The following is a 9,524-nucleotide window of genomic DNA, read 5'->3' as shown; positions in this document are numbered from 1 at the left end:
AGGCAAGGCAAGAAAAACGGCACATTTCCAGCAAACTGTTGCTCACGGCCAAACCACTCTGACAATGCCTGATCCCGTCTGATTTCAGAAGCTAAACAGAGTTTTGCCTGGTTAGTACTTGAGTGGGAGACTGCCTAGGAATACCAGGTACTGTAAGCATTTTATTTTGTCTTCTTGCAGAAATCTGTTTGAATTTTCCTTCTGCTCGCAAGGCAAGAATTTTCCTTCTGGGCGCAAGGCAAGGCAAGGCAAGGCACACATTTCCAGACTGTTGTTTACGTCCAAACCACTCTGACAATGCCTGATCCTGTCTGATCTGAGAAGCTAAACAGAGTTGGGCCTGGTTAGTACTTGAGTGTGAGACTGCCTAGGAATACCAGGTACTGTAAGCATTTTATTTTGTCTTCTTGCAGAAATCTGTTTGAATTTTCCTTCTGGTCGCAAGGCAAGAATTTTCCTTCTGATCGCAAGGCAAGAAAAACGGCACATTTCCAACAAGCTGTTGCTTACGGCCAAACCACTCTGAGAACGCCTGATCCCGTCTGATCTCAGAAGCTAAACAGAGTTGGGCCTGGTTAGTACTTGAGTGGGAGACTGCCTAGGAATACCAGGTACTGTAAGCATTTTATTTTGTCTTCTTGCAGAAATCTGTTTGAATTTTCCTTCTGCTCGCAAGGCAAGAATTTTCCTTCTGGGCGCAAGGCAAGGCAAGGCAAGGCAAGGCACACATTTCCAGACTGTTGTTTACGTCCAAACCACTCTGACAATGCCTGATCCTGTCTGATCTGAGAAGCTAAACAGAGTTGGGCCTGGTTAGTACTTGAGTGTGAGACTGCCTAGGAATACCAGGTACTGTAAGCATTTTATTTTGTCTTCTTGCAGAAATCTGTTTGAATTTTCCTTCTGGTCGCAAGGCAAGAATTTTCCTTCTGATCGCAAGGCAAGAAAAACGGCACATTTCCAACAAGCTATTGCTTACGGCCAAACCACTCTGACAACGCCTGATCCCGTCTGATCTCAGAAGCTAAACAGAGTTGGGCCTGGTTAGTACTTGAGTGGGAGACTGCCTAGGAATACCAGGTACTGTAAGCATTTTATTTTGTCTTCTTGCAGAAATCTGTTTGAATTTTCCTTCTGCTAGCAAGGCAATAATTTTCCTTCTGGGCGCAAGGCAAGGCAAGGCAAGAAAAACGGCACATTTCCAGCAAACTGTTGCTCACGGCCAAACCACTCTGACAATGCCTGATCCCGTCTGATTTCAGAAGCTAAACAGAGTTGGGCCTGGTTAGTACTTGAGTGGGAGACTGCCTAGGAATACCAGGTACTGTAAGCATTTTATTTTGTCTTCTTGCAGAAATCTGTTTGAATTTTCCTTCTGCTCGCAAGGCAAGAATTTTCCTTCTGGGCGCAAGGCAAGGCAAGGCAAGGCAAGGCAAGGCACACATTTCCAGACTGTTGTTTACGTCCAAACCACTCTGACAATGCCTGATCCTGTCTGATCTGAGAAGCTAAACAGAGTTGGGCCTGGTTAGTACTTGAGTGTGAGACTGCCTAGGAATACCAGGTACTGTAAGCATTTTATTTTGTCTTCTTGCAGAAATCTGTTTGAATTTTCCTTCTGGTCGCAAGGCAAGAATTTTCCTTCTGATCGCAAGGCAAGAAAAACGGCACATTTCCAACAAGCTGTTGCTTACGGCCAAACCACTCTGACAACGCCTGATCCCGTCTGATCTCAGAAGCTAAACAGAGTTGGGCCTGGTTAGTACTTGAGTGGGAGACTGCCTAGGAATACCAGGTACTGTAAGCATTTTATTTTGTCTTCTTGCAGAAATCTGTTTGAATTTTCCTTCTGCTCGCAAGGCAATAATTTTCCTTCTGGGTGCAAGGCAAGGCAAGGCAAGAAAAACGGCACATTTCCAGCAAACTGTTGCTCACGGCCAAACCACTCTGACAATGCCTGATCCCGTCTGATTTCAGAAGCTAAACAGAGTTGGGCCTGGTTAGTACTTGAGTGGGAGACTGCCTAGGAATACCAGGTACTGTAAGCATTTTATTTTGTCTTCTTGCAGAAATCTGTTTGAATTTTGCTTCTGCTCGCAAGGCAAGAATTTTCCTTCTGGGCGCAAGGCAAGGCAAGGCAAGGCAAGGCACACATTTCCAGACTGTTGTTTACGTCCAAACCACTCTGACAATGCCTGATCCTGTCTGATCTGAGAAGCTAAACAGAGTTGGGCCTGGTTAGTACTTGAGTGTGAGACTGCCTAGGAATACCAGGTACTGTAAGCATTTTATTTTGTCTTCTTGCAGAAATCTGTTTGAATTTTCCTTCTGGTCGCAAGGCAAGAATTTTCCTTCTGATCGCAAGGCAAGAAAAACGGCACATTTCCAACGAGCTGTTGCTTACGGCCAAACCACTCTGACAACGCCTGATCCCGTCTGATCTCAGAAGCTAAACAGAGTTGGGCCTGGTTAGTACTTGAGTGGGAGACTGCCTAGGAATACCAGGTACTGTAAGCATTTTATTTTGTCTTCTTGCAGAAATCTGTTTGAATTTTCCTTCTGCTCGCAAGGCAATAATTTTCCTTCTGGGCGCAAGGCAAGGCAAGGCAAGAAAAACGGCACATTTCCAGCAAACTGTTGCTCACGGCCAAACCACTCTGACAATGCCTGATCCCGTCTGATTTCAGAAGCTAAACAGAGTTTTGCCTGGTTAGTACTTGAGTGGGAGACTGCCTAGGAATACCAGGTACTGTAAGCATTTTATTTTGTCTTCTTGCAGAAATCTGTTTGAATTTTCCTTCTGCTCGCAAGGCAAGAATTTTCCTTCTGGGCGCAAGGCAAGGCAAGGCAAGGCACACATTTCCAGACTGTTGTTTACGTCCAAACCACTCTGACAATGCCTGATCCTGTCTGATCTGAGAAGCTAAACAGAGTTGGGCCTGGTTAGTACTTGAGTGTGAGACTGCCTAGGAATACCAGGTACTGTAAGCATTTTATTTTGTCTTCTTGCAGAAATCTGTTTGAATTTTCCTTCTGGTCGCAAGGCAAGAATTTTCCTTCTGATCGCAAGGCAAGAAAAACGGCACATTTCCAACAAGCTGTTGCTTACGGCCAAACCACTCTGAGAACGCCTGATCCTGTCTGATCTCAGAAGCTAAACAGAGTTGGGCCTGGTTAGTACTTGAGTGTGAGACTGCCTAGGAATACCAGGTACTGTAAGCATTTTATTTTGTCTTCTTGCAGAAATCTGTTTGAATTTTCCTTCTGCTCGCAAGGCAAGAATTTTCCTTCTGGGCGCAAGGCAAGGCAAGGCAAGGCAAGGCACACATTTCCAGACTGTTGTTTACGTCCAAACCACTCTGACAATGCCTGATCCTGTCTGATCTGAGAAGCTAAACAGAGTTGGGCCTGGTTAGTACTTGAGTGTTAGACTGCCTAGGAATACCAGGTACTGTAAGCATTTTATTTTGTCTTCTTGCAGAAATCTGTTTGAATTTTCCTTCTGGTCGCAAGGCAAGAATTTTCCTTCTGATCGCAAGGCAAGAAAAACGGCACATTTCCAACAAGCTGTTGCTTACGGCCAAACCACTCTGACAACGCCTGATCCCGTCTGATCTCAGAAGCTAAACAGAGTTGGGCCTGGTTAGTACTTGAGTGGGAGACTGCCTAGGAATACCAGGTACTGTAAGCATTTTATTTTGTCTTCTTGCAGAAATCTGTTTGAATTTTCCTTCTGCTCGCAAGGCAATAATTTTCCTTCTGGGCGCAAGGCAAGGCAAGGCAAGAAAAACGGCACATTTCCAGCAAACTGTTGCTCACGGCCAAACCACTCTGACAATGCCTGATCCCGTCTGATTTCAGAAGCTAAACAGAGTTGGGCCTGGTTAGTACTTGAGTGGGAGACTGCCTAGGAATACCAGGTACTGTAAGCATTTTATTTTGTCTTCTTGCAGAAATCTGTTTGAATTTTCCTTCTGCTCGCAAGGCAAGAATTTTCCTTCTGGGCGCAAGGCAAGGCAAGGCAAGGCAAGGCACACATTTCCAGACTGCTGTTTACGTCCAAACCACTCTGACAATGCCTGATCCTGTCTGATCTGAGAAGCTAAACAGAGTTGGGCCTGGTTAGTACTTGAGTGTGAGAATGCCTAGGAATACCAGGTACTGTAAGCATTTTATTTTGTCTTCTTGCAGAAATCTGTTTGAATTTTCCTTCTGCTCGCAAGGCAAGAATTTTCCTTCTGGGAGCAAGGCAAGGCAAGGCAAGGCAAGGCAAGGCAAGGCAAGGCAAGGCACACATTTCCAGACTGTTGTTTACGTCCAAACCACTCTGACAATGCCTGATCCTGTCTGATCTGAGAAGCTAAACAGAGTTGGGCCTGGTTAGTACTTGAGTGTGAGACTGCCTAGGAATACCAGGTACTGTAAGCATTTTATTTTGTCTTCTTGCAGAAATCTGTTTGAATTTTCCTTCTGCTCGCAAGGCAAGAATTTTCCTTCTGGGAGCAAGGCAAGGCAAGGCAAGGCAAGGCAAGGCAAGGCAAGGCACACATTTCCAGACTGTTGTTTACGTCCAAACCACTCTGACAATGCCTGATCCTGTCTGATCTGAGAAGCTAAACAGAGTTGGGCCTGGTTAGTACTTGAGTGTGAGACTGCCTAGGAATACCAGGTACTGTAAGCATTTTATTTTGTCTTCTTGCAGAAATCTGTTTGAATTTTCCTTCTGGTCGCAAGGCAAGAATTTTCCTTCTGATCGCAAGGCAAGAAAAACGGCACATTTCCAACAAGCTGTTGCTTACGGCCAAACCACTCTGACAACGCCTGATCCCGTCTGATCTCAGAAGCTAAACAGAGTTGGGCCTGGTTAGTACTTGAGTGTGAGACTGCCTAGGAATACCAGGTACTGTAAGCATTTTATTTTGTCTTCTTGCAGAAATCTGTTTGAATTTTCCTTCTGGTCGCAAGGCAAGAATTTTCCTTCTGATCGCAAGGCAAGAAAAACGGCACATTTCCAACAAGCTATTGCTTACGGCCAAACCACTCTGACAACGCCTGATCCCGTCTGATCTCAGAAGCTAAACAGAGTTGGGCCTGGTTAGTACTTGGGTGGGAGACTGCCTAGGAATACCAGGTACTGTAAGCATTTTATTTTGTCTTCTTGCAGAAATCTGTTTGAATTTTCCTTCTGCTCGCAAGGCAAGAATTTTCCTTCTGGGAGCAAGGCAAGGCAAGGCAAGGCAAGGCAAGGCAAGGCACACATTTCCAGACTGTTGTTTACGTCCAAACCACTCTGACAATGCCTGATCCTGTCTGATCTGAGAAGCTAAACAGAGTTGGGCCTGGTTAGTACTTGAGTGTGAGACTGCCTAGGAATACCAGGTACTGTAAGCATTTTATTTTGTCTTCTTGCAGAAATCTGTTTGAATTTTCCTTCTGGTCGCAAGGCAAGAATTTTCCTTCTGATCGCAAGGCAAGAAAAACGGCACATTTCCAACAAGCTATTGCTTACGGCCAAACCACTCTGACAACGCCTGATCCCGTCTGATCTCAGAAGCTAAACAGAGTTGGGCCTGGTTAGTACTTGAGTGGGAGACTGCCTAGGAATACCAGGTACTGTAAGCATTTTATTTTGTCTTCTTGCAGAAATCTGTTTGAATTTTCCTTCTGCTAGCAAGGCAATAATTTTCCTTCTGGGCGCAAGGCAAGGCAAGGCAAGAAAAACGGCACATTTCCAGCAAACTGTTGCTCACGGCCAAACCACTCTGACAATGCCTGATCCCGTCTGATTTCAGAAGCTAAACAGAGTTGGGCCTGGTTAGTACTTGAGTGGGAGACTGCCTAGGAATACCAGGTACTGTAAGCATTTTATTTTGTCTTCTTGCAGAAATCTGTTTGAATTTTCCTTCTGCTCGCAAGGCAAGAATTTTCCTTCTGGGCGCAAGGCAAGGCAAGGCAAGGCAAGGCAAGGCACACATTTCCAGACTGTTGTTTACGTCCAAACCACTCTGACAATGCCTGATCCTGTCTGATCTGAGAAGCTAAACAGAGTTGGGCCTGGTTAGTACTTGAGTGTGAGACTGCCTAGGAATACCAGGTACTGTAAGCATTTTATTTTGTCTTCTTGCAGAAATCTGTTTGAATTTTCCTTCTGGTCGCAAGGCAAGAATTTTCCTTCTGATCGCAAGGCAAGAAAAACGGCACATTTCCAACAAGCTGTTGCTTACGGCCAAACCACTCTGACAACGCCTGATCCCGTCTGATCTCAGAAGCTAAACAGAGTTGGGCCTGGTTAGTACTTGAGTGTGAGACTGCCTAGGAATACCAGGTACTGTAAGCATTTTATTTTGTCTTCTTGCAGAAATCTGTTTGAATTTTCCTTCTGCTCGCAAGGCAATAATTTTCCTTCTGGGTGCAAGGCAAGGCAAGGCAAGAAAAACGGCACATTTCCAGCAAACTGTTGCTCACGGCCAAACCACTCTGACAATGCCTGATCCCGTCTGATTTCAGAAGCTAAACAGAGTTGGGCCTGGTTAGTACTTGAGTGGGAGACTGCCTAGGAATACCAGGTACTGTAAGCATTTTATTTTGTCTTCTTGCAGAAATCTGTTTGAATTTTCCTTCTGCTCGCAAGGCAAGAATTTTCCTTCTGGGCGCAAGGCAAGGCAAGGCAAGGCAAGGCACACATTTCCAGACTGTTGTTTACGTCCAAACCACTCTGACAATGCCTGATCCTGTCTGATCTGAGAAGCTAAACAGAGTTGGGCCTGGTTAGTACTTGAGTGTGAGACTGCCTAGGAATACCAGGTACTGTAAGCATTTTATTTTGTCTTCTTGCAGAAATCTGTTTGAATTTTCCTTCTGGTCGCAAGGCAAGAATTTTCCTTCTGATCGCAAGGCAAGAAAAACGGCACATTTCCAACAAGCTGTTGCTTACGGCCAAACCACTCTGACAACGCCTGATCCCGTCTGATCTCAGAAGCTAAACAGAGTTGGGCCTGGTTAGTACTTGAGTGGGAGACTGCCTAGGAATACCAGGTACTGTAAGCATTTTATTTTGTCTTCTTGCAGAAATCTGTTTGAATTTTCCTTCTGCTCGCAAGGCAATAATTTTCCTTCTGGGCGCAAGGCAAGGCAAGGCAAGAAAAACGGCACATTTCCAGCAAACTGTTGCTCACGGCCAAACCACTCTGACAATGCCTGATCCCGTCTGATTTCAGAAGCTAAACAGAGTTTTGCCTGGTTAGTACTTGAGTGGGAGACTGCCTAGGAATACCAGGTACTGTAAGCATTTTATTTTGTCTTCTTGCAGAAATCTGTTTGAATTTTCCTTCTGCTCGCAAGGCAAGAATTTTCCTTCTGGGCGCAAGGCAAGGCAAGGCAAGGCACACATTTCCAGACTGTTGTTTACGTCCAAACCACTCTGACAATGCCTGATCCTGTCTGATCTGAGAAGCTAAACAGAGTTGGGCCTGGTTAGTACTTGAGTGTGAGACTGCCTAGGAATACCAGGTACTGTAAGCATTTTATTTTGTCTTCTTGCAGAAATCTGTTTGAATTTTCCTTCTGGTCGCAAGGCAAGAATTTTCCTTCTGATCGCAAGGCAAGAAAAACGGCACATTTCCAACAAGCTGTTGCTTACAGCCAAACCACTCTGAGAACGCCTGATCCCGTCTGATCTCAGAAGCTAAACAGAGTTGGGCCTGGTTAGTACTTGAGTGGGAGACTGCCTAGGAATACCAGGTACTGTAAGCATTTTATTTTGTCTTCTTGCAGAAATCTGTTTGAATTTTCCTTCTGCTCGCAAGGCAAGAATTTTCCTTCTGGGCGCAAGGCAAGGCAAGGCAAGGCAAGGCACACATTTCCAGACTGTTGTTTACGTCCAAACCACTCTGACAATGCCTGATCCTGTCTGATCTGAGAAGCTAAACAGAGTTGGGCCTGGTTAGTACTTGAGTGTGAGACTGCCTAGGAATACCAGGTACTGTAAGCATTTTATTTTGTCTTCTTGCAGAAATCTGTTTGAATTTTCCTTCTGGTCGCAAGGCAAGAATTTTCCTTCTGATCGCAAGGCAAGAAAAACGGCACATTTCCAACAAGCTATTGCTTACGGCCAAACCACTCTGACAACGCCTGATCCCGTCTGATCTCAGAAGCTAAACAGAGTTGGGCCTGGTTAGTACTTGAGTGGGAGACTGCCTAGGAATACCAGGTACTGTAAGCATTTTATTTTGTCTTCTTGCAGAAATCTGTTTGAATTTTCCTTCTGCTAGCAAGGCAATAATTTTCCTTCTGGGCGCAAGGCAAGGCAAGGCAAGAAAAACGGCACATTTCCAGCAAACTGTTGCTCACGGCCAAACCACTCTGACAATGCCTGATCCCGTCTGATTTCAGAAGCTAAACAGAGTTGGGCCTGGTTAGTACTTGAGTGGGAGACTGCCTAGGAATACCAGGTACTGTAAGCATTTTATTTTGTCTTCTTGCAGAAATCTGTTTGAATTTTCCTTCTGCTCGCAAGGCAAGAATTTTCCTTCTGGGCGCAAGGCAAGGCAAGGCAAGGCAAGGCAAGGCACACATTTCCAGACTGTTGTTTACGTCCAAACCACTCTGACAATGCCTGATCCTGTCTGATCTGAGAAGCTAAACAGAGTTGGGCCTGGTTAGTACTTGAGTGTGAGACTGCCTAGGAATACCAGGTACTGTAAGCATTTTATTTTGTCTTCTTGCAGAAATCTGTTTGAATTTTCCTTCTGGTCGCAAGGCAAGAATTTTCCTTCTGATCGCAAGGCAAGAAAAACGGCACATTTCCAACAAGCTGTTGCTTACGGCCAAACCACTCTGACAACGCCTGATCCCGTCTGATCTCAGAAGCTAAACAGAGTTGGGCCTGGTTAGTACTTGAGTGGGAGACTGCCTAGGAATACCAGGTACTGTAAGCATTTTATTTTGTCTTCTTGCAGAAATCTGTTTGAATTTTCCTTCTGCTCGCAAGGCAATAATTTTCCTTCTGGGTGCAAGGCAAGGCAAGGCAAGAAAAACGGCACATTTCCAGCAAACTGTTGCTCACGGCCAAACCACTCTGACAATGCCTGATCCCGTCTGATTTCAGAAGCTAAACAGAGTTGGGCCTGGTTAGTACTTGAGTGGGAGACTGCCTAGGAATACCAGGTACTGTAAGCATTTTATTTTGTCTTCTTGCAGAAATCTGTTTGAATTTTCCTTCTGCTCGCAAGGCAAGAATTTTCCTTCTGGGCGCAAGGCAAGGCAAGGCAAGGCAAGGCACACATTTCCAGACTGTTGTTTACGTCCAAACCACTCTGACAATGCCTGATCCTGTCTGATCTGAGAAGCTAAACAGAGTTGGGCCTGGTTAGTACTTGAGTGTGAGACTGCCTAGGAATACCAGGTACTGTAAGCATTTTATTTTGTCTTCTTGCAGAAATCTGTTTGAATTTTCCTTCTGGTCGCAAGGCAAGAATTTTCCTTCTGATCGCAAGGCAAGAAAAACGGCACATTTCCAACAAGCT

At 45.1% G+C, this 9,524-nt stretch overlaps 11 non-coding genes and 28 pseudogenes across 11 annotated transcripts; all 39 read left to right on the top strand.

Annotated features, from left to right (window-relative positions):
- The first annotated feature begins 40 nt into the window (after positions 1-40).
- LOC132880005 (5S ribosomal RNA) lies at positions 41-159 on the top strand (annotated as a pseudogene).
- Positions 160-273: 114 nt separating this feature from the next.
- On the top strand, positions 274-392 carry LOC132880441 (5S ribosomal RNA; annotated as a pseudogene).
- A 112-nt stretch (positions 393-504) lies between these two features.
- Positions 505-623, top strand: LOC132876761 (5S ribosomal RNA). The gene has a single exon (XR_009652466.1). It is a non-coding gene; the product is annotated as a 5S ribosomal RNA (ribosomal RNA).
- Positions 624-742: 119 nt separating this feature from the next.
- LOC132880440 (5S ribosomal RNA) lies at positions 743-861 on the top strand (annotated as a pseudogene).
- A 112-nt stretch (positions 862-973) lies between these two features.
- On the top strand, positions 974-1,092 carry LOC132879481 (5S ribosomal RNA). The gene has a single exon (XR_009653831.1). It is a non-coding gene; the product is annotated as a 5S ribosomal RNA (ribosomal RNA).
- A 122-nt stretch (positions 1,093-1,214) lies between these two features.
- Positions 1,215-1,333, top strand: LOC132879149 (5S ribosomal RNA; annotated as a pseudogene).
- A 124-nt stretch (positions 1,334-1,457) lies between these two features.
- Positions 1,458-1,576, top strand: LOC132880439 (5S ribosomal RNA; annotated as a pseudogene).
- A 112-nt stretch (positions 1,577-1,688) lies between these two features.
- Positions 1,689-1,807, top strand: LOC132879469 (5S ribosomal RNA). Its single transcript, XR_009653830.1, has one exon. It is a non-coding gene; the product is annotated as a 5S ribosomal RNA (ribosomal RNA).
- A 122-nt stretch (positions 1,808-1,929) lies between these two features.
- LOC132879146 (5S ribosomal RNA) lies at positions 1,930-2,048 on the top strand (annotated as a pseudogene).
- A 119-nt stretch (positions 2,049-2,167) lies between these two features.
- On the top strand, positions 2,168-2,286 carry LOC132880438 (5S ribosomal RNA; annotated as a pseudogene).
- A 112-nt stretch (positions 2,287-2,398) lies between these two features.
- On the top strand, positions 2,399-2,517 carry LOC132879457 (5S ribosomal RNA). Its single transcript, XR_009653829.1, has one exon. It is a non-coding gene; the product is annotated as a 5S ribosomal RNA (ribosomal RNA).
- A 122-nt stretch (positions 2,518-2,639) lies between these two features.
- LOC132880003 (5S ribosomal RNA) lies at positions 2,640-2,758 on the top strand (annotated as a pseudogene).
- Positions 2,759-2,872: 114 nt separating this feature from the next.
- Positions 2,873-2,991, top strand: LOC132880437 (5S ribosomal RNA; annotated as a pseudogene).
- A 112-nt stretch (positions 2,992-3,103) lies between these two features.
- Positions 3,104-3,222, top strand: LOC132879396 (5S ribosomal RNA; annotated as a pseudogene).
- Positions 3,223-3,572: 350 nt separating this feature from the next.
- LOC132879445 (5S ribosomal RNA) lies at positions 3,573-3,691 on the top strand. The gene has a single exon (XR_009653828.1). It is a non-coding gene; the product is annotated as a 5S ribosomal RNA (ribosomal RNA).
- A 122-nt stretch (positions 3,692-3,813) lies between these two features.
- LOC132879145 (5S ribosomal RNA) lies at positions 3,814-3,932 on the top strand (annotated as a pseudogene).
- Positions 3,933-4,051: 119 nt separating this feature from the next.
- LOC132880104 (5S ribosomal RNA) lies at positions 4,052-4,170 on the top strand (annotated as a pseudogene).
- Positions 4,171-4,309: 139 nt separating this feature from the next.
- LOC132880436 (5S ribosomal RNA) lies at positions 4,310-4,428 on the top strand (annotated as a pseudogene).
- A 134-nt stretch (positions 4,429-4,562) lies between these two features.
- LOC132880434 (5S ribosomal RNA) lies at positions 4,563-4,681 on the top strand (annotated as a pseudogene).
- A 112-nt stretch (positions 4,682-4,793) lies between these two features.
- On the top strand, positions 4,794-4,912 carry LOC132878188 (5S ribosomal RNA; annotated as a pseudogene).
- Positions 4,913-5,024: 112 nt separating this feature from the next.
- LOC132876384 (5S ribosomal RNA) lies at positions 5,025-5,143 on the top strand. Its single transcript, XR_009652103.1, has one exon. It is a non-coding gene; the product is annotated as a 5S ribosomal RNA (ribosomal RNA).
- A 129-nt stretch (positions 5,144-5,272) lies between these two features.
- LOC132880433 (5S ribosomal RNA) lies at positions 5,273-5,391 on the top strand (annotated as a pseudogene).
- A 112-nt stretch (positions 5,392-5,503) lies between these two features.
- LOC132879433 (5S ribosomal RNA) lies at positions 5,504-5,622 on the top strand. The gene has a single exon (XR_009653827.1). It is a non-coding gene; the product is annotated as a 5S ribosomal RNA (ribosomal RNA).
- A 122-nt stretch (positions 5,623-5,744) lies between these two features.
- Positions 5,745-5,863, top strand: LOC132879144 (5S ribosomal RNA; annotated as a pseudogene).
- Positions 5,864-5,987: 124 nt separating this feature from the next.
- Positions 5,988-6,106, top strand: LOC132880432 (5S ribosomal RNA; annotated as a pseudogene).
- A 112-nt stretch (positions 6,107-6,218) lies between these two features.
- LOC132878187 (5S ribosomal RNA) lies at positions 6,219-6,337 on the top strand (annotated as a pseudogene).
- A 122-nt stretch (positions 6,338-6,459) lies between these two features.
- LOC132879143 (5S ribosomal RNA) lies at positions 6,460-6,578 on the top strand (annotated as a pseudogene).
- A 119-nt stretch (positions 6,579-6,697) lies between these two features.
- On the top strand, positions 6,698-6,816 carry LOC132880431 (5S ribosomal RNA; annotated as a pseudogene).
- A 112-nt stretch (positions 6,817-6,928) lies between these two features.
- LOC132879420 (5S ribosomal RNA) lies at positions 6,929-7,047 on the top strand. Its single transcript, XR_009653825.1, has one exon. It is a non-coding gene; the product is annotated as a 5S ribosomal RNA (ribosomal RNA).
- A 122-nt stretch (positions 7,048-7,169) lies between these two features.
- LOC132880002 (5S ribosomal RNA) lies at positions 7,170-7,288 on the top strand (annotated as a pseudogene).
- A 114-nt stretch (positions 7,289-7,402) lies between these two features.
- Positions 7,403-7,521, top strand: LOC132880430 (5S ribosomal RNA; annotated as a pseudogene).
- Positions 7,522-7,633: 112 nt separating this feature from the next.
- LOC132876833 (5S ribosomal RNA) lies at positions 7,634-7,752 on the top strand. The gene has a single exon (XR_009652533.1). It is a non-coding gene; the product is annotated as a 5S ribosomal RNA (ribosomal RNA).
- Positions 7,753-7,871: 119 nt separating this feature from the next.
- Positions 7,872-7,990, top strand: LOC132880429 (5S ribosomal RNA; annotated as a pseudogene).
- A 112-nt stretch (positions 7,991-8,102) lies between these two features.
- On the top strand, positions 8,103-8,221 carry LOC132879409 (5S ribosomal RNA). Its single transcript, XR_009653824.1, has one exon. It is a non-coding gene; the product is annotated as a 5S ribosomal RNA (ribosomal RNA).
- A 122-nt stretch (positions 8,222-8,343) lies between these two features.
- On the top strand, positions 8,344-8,462 carry LOC132879142 (5S ribosomal RNA; annotated as a pseudogene).
- A 124-nt stretch (positions 8,463-8,586) lies between these two features.
- Positions 8,587-8,705, top strand: LOC132880427 (5S ribosomal RNA; annotated as a pseudogene).
- A 112-nt stretch (positions 8,706-8,817) lies between these two features.
- LOC132879397 (5S ribosomal RNA) lies at positions 8,818-8,936 on the top strand. Its single transcript, XR_009653823.1, has one exon. It is a non-coding gene; the product is annotated as a 5S ribosomal RNA (ribosomal RNA).
- Positions 8,937-9,058: 122 nt separating this feature from the next.
- LOC132879141 (5S ribosomal RNA) lies at positions 9,059-9,177 on the top strand (annotated as a pseudogene).
- Positions 9,178-9,296: 119 nt separating this feature from the next.
- Positions 9,297-9,415, top strand: LOC132880426 (5S ribosomal RNA; annotated as a pseudogene).
- The last annotated feature ends 109 nt before the right edge of the window (positions 9,416-9,524 follow it).

The sequence above is a fragment of the Neoarius graeffei genome (assembly GCF_027579695.1).
Source record: "Neoarius graeffei isolate fNeoGra1 chromosome 18 unlocalized genomic scaffold, fNeoGra1.pri SUPER_18_unloc_1, whole genome shotgun sequence".
Classification (NCBI taxonomy): Eukaryota; Metazoa; Chordata; class Actinopteri; order Siluriformes; family Ariidae; genus Neoarius; species Neoarius graeffei.
The sequence above is the reverse complement of the archived record's forward strand: the minus strand, read 5'-3'. Positions and strand labels throughout refer to the sequence as shown.